The 6,298-nt window shown below is 33.7% G+C and overlaps 2 protein-coding genes across 3 annotated transcripts in view; both read left to right on the top strand.

Moving 5' to 3' along the window:
* Positions 1-6,298, top strand: part of LOC108750042 — a 38,768-nt gene that overhangs the window by 28,832 nt on the left and 3,638 nt on the right. The gene's annotated exons all lie outside the window — the stretch shown is intronic.
* The window catches only part of LOC108750040, a 46,869-nt gene that overhangs the window by 39,863 nt on the left and 708 nt on the right, over positions 1-6,298 (top strand). The gene's annotated exons all lie outside the window — the stretch shown is intronic.

Genomic DNA, 6,298 nt, shown 5'->3' with positions numbered 1-6,298 from the left:
TATATATATACATATATGTTTATATAACTACTTGTAGGAATTTATTTTATATATTACAACAATTGAAATAACATTTACAAAACAATTCGTAAATCAAAAGATTAGAATATTTTTGTAAAATTATAATGTTAATACTACAATTATAGATGGAGATTCCAAAATTAAGGAGACAGAAGAAATATTAAATGTTTCTTTTAAAAAATTTTTGTAGAATACAATAGCATTGAATTTTTGTAAAATAATATTTTGTCAAACTGTTAAAGAAGAGGATGAAATATCGGGGATTATTCTGGCGACCGAGGTTTCCGCAAATTATAGATCGAGGAGATCGCCGCCGATGGCGAAGAAGATAGGAATAACAGTTATCCTGCATTCTCCGGTCATTAATTTCTCGCGTCGGACGGCCGTACGTCGTTATGAATTCATAACGATGCTGTCGATCGCGGCAGTGCAACACGAAAATTCGTAGTTGCCAGTAGCGGACGGAGTGGTAGGACCGGTCGCGCCGGCAAGTAGTCATCCTCCGTTGTTGTCAAGCGATTTAATTGACCATGCAAAAAGCTGATGTCGTGAAGCATCGATGTCTTTTTCGAAAATCGATTGGAGTCTTGATTTGATAAATGCCACAATTGATTTCCTAAGTGAAGACTGATGGCGCGTAAATACTTTATTCAGCGACATTGTTTGAGTTGGCAGGCAAATTGAAGAATTCTGTTGGAGTCAATAAAGTATAATGAACCATCTTTGATAATGAAAACTAATATAATGTTGTTATAATGTATCTTTCTCGATAATGGAACTTAATATTGTTGAAATTGTTAATCTAAACGTGATTAATCTAAACACATGACTGCGTAAAAAGACAATGAAGAGTGTTAATCTCGATGGATTGAATCGAGTTACGTTTGTAAAAACCGTTCCTGAGATATTCCCCCGTGAAAGGCTTAACCTCGAGCTCTCGTGTGTGCACGCGATAACGGAAATATTACTCGACCTCGCTTGAATACGTTTAGTCGTTCGTGCGAATCTATCGAAGATACATCAGAAAAGTCATTATTCAGGTTTTTCAGCGATTCAAAGTAGGGCAAAATATTGATGAAATAGCGTTAGAAAATATTTTATTTTTAGAATTATGCTTTAATAATTGATAGAGTTATATAGAGATGAAAGTAAATATTGAAAAGAAATGTTGCAATATTATAAAATATTGATCTAAAATAAAAACGTGGACTTTCTTATTATTATTATAAACTTCTAAAAATGTTTGAAAGGGAACTTCTTTTTTTACCTCTTTCTTTCTCTCTTTTATTAAATAATATTAAATTCAAATAATTAAATGAGAAATAAAAAATAGCTTGAATTAAGAATCAGATATAGTCCCTGTAAAAAGTTATTAGAATTCGAAACTTTATTGTTCGTATAAAAATGAATGTTATATACATATTCAATAAGATCAATATATTTAACAATACAATTTTAAAATAAAAATAAAAATCCTTTTTCTAATTTTAATTACTTTTTAAAACCATGTCTACTTATTGAATTGAAGAATCTATAATTTTTGTCATTTTTTGTTACAAAAATACATGTAATACATTTTTTATAGGCACATTGAGTCTTTTTTATTCGAATGAAATTTCATTCTCAAATTTCATGACATAAACTTCAACTTTTACCAAATAAAGATTTTTAATATTTAAATAACTATTTGGCAATGTAGCAGAATTGCAGAAAAGTAATCCCGAATTTTCCTAGATTTGTTTGAAAGCCTAGAACAGCAAAAAAAAAATTAGGCTGGACAAATAGGATCCAATATGTGCCTACAAAGGATTAACAGTAAATTGCTTATCTTTAAAGCGGCGCGAGATCTGAAATTGCTGCTTGTTCTGCAGAATCGAAAAAATTCAGATCTCGACGTCACAAGCGTCGTTTTCAGGTCAATACTCGTAGGATGCGCGATGCGGTAAATATTGATGCACACGGCGCGTCGCGACGCGTCGCGTTCGATTCGCTCGTAGAAAACGCGAATCGATACGTCCTCGTTCTCCACGTCCTGCCGGCTGTTCGGCTCGCTTCGGTCTACCATGCGTGAAGGCACCTTACGGTACATCGTAGCCGTCGCTGCGTTATGGACACCATGCTTAGCCCCGTGGGCGTGCGGGAGGTTGTTGTACCGAAATCTCTCTGGACGCATCGTTCCCAGAATAATCTCTCTTATACATATATTCTCTTCTATGTGTTTTTAGTATATGCCTTTGCTGAAAAAAAAAAAAGAAAATTTGGCAAAGCGAATTTAAAAAGAAACCGGTTTAAAAGGAGCTATACTAGTTGCGATAAATTTTTTATTAGTTAACTTATACTTTACTGACATAAAGATAAACCAAGTTTTCGTTGATTTCTTCGTCATTTCTATACGAAATTAAAAATATAATTCTGTATAACGAGTGAGAGTGAGACATTTAATAATTAGAATAAAAGACCATGTCAAATTTTAACGACTTGGGATGTACATCAATAAGTAAAATTTCAAACGAAGATAACTAATTCGTCGGTTAAGAAACACAGAACTGACAAGCAATTTAATATTATTGCTGCAAATAAGCATCTTAGAAAGTTGTTAATGCAATTAGCAATTAATGTTGTTAGCATCAACTCATTAACAGCTTTCTAAGATGCTTATTTGCAGCAATAATATTAAATTGCTTGTCTCAGTTTAATTTGTAACATTACTACTCCGATGTCGATTTAGAATTGTATTTCAAGACCGACAATCGACACGTAATTACCTTGAACTGGAAATTGTATAAATTTAGAAAAAATTATTACCAAGCACGTAAAACTGCCTCGATTGAATATGGCGTTTTTTTTGAAAAAAAAAAGTGTGTTAAATTTTTAGATATTTTAACAAAACTGTTCTTTCTGTGATCTGTAGCTCAAAGCTACTTGCAGCTATTGATTTTTGTTACCGCCATTTCCTCGTCTGGTTTATCTGTGAAAGACTGTTTTATGAAAGTCATAAATTAGGACAGTACGTAGTGTTTCTGTATGCAGCTACAAAGTTACTACAGAAGTTACGCTCGAATCCTTGAATCGTGTTTACTAGGCGTTGGGTCCGCCGTAGTGGCTGAACGTAACGCTCGAATATACATCATTAGATAACAGAGCCAACGCGAAGGGAACGTGAAAGGTCTCTGGTTCACGGCGTGGCGACCGGTATCTTGCCGTATCGTTTCGTCGCGGCGAGTTGGTTCTGGTTGCCAAGCAGCGACGGCGGCTGCTACCCAGGTGAAGCGAAAGAGAGAGAGAGAGAGAGAGAGAGAGAGAGAGAGAGGACCGTATTCCTTGTATCCTTGTTACCCAACCATCTCGATTGTGGTCGTATACGGCGATTACAGTGGCGGAGAATACACGTTATGAAGGGCACACGCGCCCGCATCTCATTGCTTGCGGCACCTTTTTGTCATTCTTTCAACAATCAATTCGAACCAATTTGGTTCTTTTAGCGTTCTTTTCTAGATCGAGAAGCGCAGAGGAGTACAATACTTCATAAGTTTTTTCATTTCGGATATTTAATTAAAATTCACTCAATTAAATATATGATATTTAATAATTAAATAATATACAAAAAAAAATAGTTTCTCGCTGAAATATCTAAAAATTTAGCTATTGCTAAGATATAAATTCAAAAATAATTTTGTTTTGGGCCATCAAAAAAATATAGAATGTTCAAAAACTAGTTAGAATATTTTTGGTAACACTTAAGCATTTTACATAATTATTATATTTTGATGGTTCAATAAAATTCACAGATTTGTATCCAATTATTTTTTAAATGTTTTAGCAAAACCATTTCTTTAATACAAATTTGAAATTAAATGAAAATGTACACTGTATTTTTCCACCGTTAACGTGATAATGTCAAATAAGAAGCATTTTGTAGTTTGTACGTACGTTATCGAACGAAGTAGCTGATAAGAGCAATTAAGCGAACATCGCATAAATGTTCAGGAAAATGCCATGAGGAGTGCACGGCATGTCCACGTGTGTAATTTTCCAAGATATAGAGCAGGGTCCGCGAATGACTAAATGACTCATGCAACATGAAAAATTATGGCAGTGACATTGATCTTACTTGCTCTGACACATACATCAAGGGAGAGATACCATTTATATCACATCACAGATGAATCACAATTAATGATAGTGAATCAAATTTATCTGCAACCAAATGCATTAAGTTCTCTCAAAGTTTTTTTATCTGATTTAGTAGCGACCAGAATTGATAGCCAGAAGTTCAACATTTTGATAACGTCTAACGAAAAGATTATAGCCTTGACCAAAAATATTAGTCACCTTATTAATCATTATTTAAACTTTAAAGTTTTAACTTAAGAATTGATTTATGTCACTCTCTGTAAATTGTCATTTGTTTCAAGAACTTTTTAAATTTATGTATAACAATGCAGGTAAAATAATTTCAGATAGATGGAAAAAATATAGATTTCTAATATTTTTAGCCAAGGCTTGCCTGATAGTTTGAGATTCCGATAACACATTTAGGGTAACTCCGATATACACATACCCCGCACCTATCAAAAACTTAATTTATTAAATATTGTATTATTTACTTAGTATGTTTATAGTAAACGAACTATTGTATATCAGTAAAAACTTTGTACTGTCTACTACTATGAAAAAAATATTAGAATTCCGAATGTTAAAAAAATATTAAAATATTAAATATCCGAAATATTTATTTTTTATATTAAAAAATACACTTTTTGAAACCCTTGCATTTTTGCCGTATATCCCATGGGAGTGGGATATGTGGCCACTCATAGGAGGAGAAGAGGGGAGGGAGTATGTATGGTTCATGAAAAATTTATAAATAATGCATATAAATAAAATGTAATAACGACACAATAACGTATAAAATGTGTTTACAGTTAAAGTTTTATTAAGGAATAAGAATGGTAAATATGTATATGAAGTAATAAATAATAATTACAATCTTCCTACATTTATTACAAGTGTTATGGCACTAGGTACATATTTTATATTATATAGCGTTTATTGCATTTAGTGCACTGAATTCAATCTACACACTTTGTATACTTTGGGCATAAATCCCGCTCGCTAAAAATATATCCCGTATATCCCAAACAGGACGGATATACAAGACAACAAACTAAACAGAGAATACGAAAGCAAAGCACTCGTATTATGTTACACAACATGCTTTACTATTCCACTACACGTATGTATCATGAAATAACAACTAAGTCTTTTACACGCTCTACAGTAATCATTTTATGTAGATTATCATTTATGATGGCGTTACTTATTGTAGTGACAAATCGATTCAACTGACAATAATTTCATTAATATTAACAGTAAGAAGCTGACATCGTAACACAATACTAATATAACATAAAGGCGTGTAACAGAGTAGTTGTAGGAAAATTATCCCCACTTCTTCAATTTTTTCTGACTTTTCTGCGGCGTATTTGCCAGAGTTACCCTATATATTACGTCTACATTCATAGCACGTTGTTTCATCAGACTTTCATAGACTGTAGAGATTAAACCTCGTGCCGCCGTTCGATATTTCATCTCGGCTGTTCCATAAAGTTCGAGAGTTTTCGATAGTTCGAAAACAGGGCCCGTTTACAGCCCGCAGGTCGCAGGTCGCGGCTGACTGAGTCACAATGCGCGATCCCTGTCGCTGTACGTAGATATCCGGATGGCCTTTTTTTCTTCGTAAACGAGTTCCCTGTCTAACCGGAAAACGCAGCACGCGTCGTCGCATTGGTCCATACGTTGCGATGGAAAACTGGAGAACGGTCGATCGAGTGAACAGCCGGAGATAAATCACCGCCAGACACCAACCGTCTATATATGCGCGTATTGTGAAATAATATTTAAAGTATGCAAGCTGCATACTGGTACGTGCGTCGGTGTTTGCGCAAACAGTTGCGACTTTAAATCAGCGCATCGATTAGAATACAGTTCATATGGTAAAAGCGATCAGACTTTTGCACGCCCACGTCATGGGCTCAACTCGCGCATTTTGATCAGTCTCAGTTTTGGAGATTTCATCGCGAGATAAGAAAAGTCAGAGCTATCTATGGTTTGATTTCATTGGTATTTCGAAAATGGCTAATTTTTATTTTTAATTAACTAATTAAAAATAATGTTCGAATGTAAATATGTAGAATGTAATGTGAGGAAATAAAAATATTGTTTTTTGTACTTTTTTAAATTTTCATTATTATACATATTGAGATATATATATATA

This window comes from Trachymyrmex septentrionalis, unplaced genomic scaffold (genome assembly GCF_001594115.1).
Source record: "Trachymyrmex septentrionalis isolate Tsep2-gDNA-1 unplaced genomic scaffold, Tsep1.0 scaffold32, whole genome shotgun sequence".
In the NCBI taxonomy this organism is placed as follows: Eukaryota; Metazoa; Arthropoda; class Insecta; order Hymenoptera; family Formicidae; genus Trachymyrmex; species Trachymyrmex septentrionalis.
Note: the sequence above shows the minus strand (reverse complement) of the source record. Positions and strands in the feature narration are given on the sequence as shown.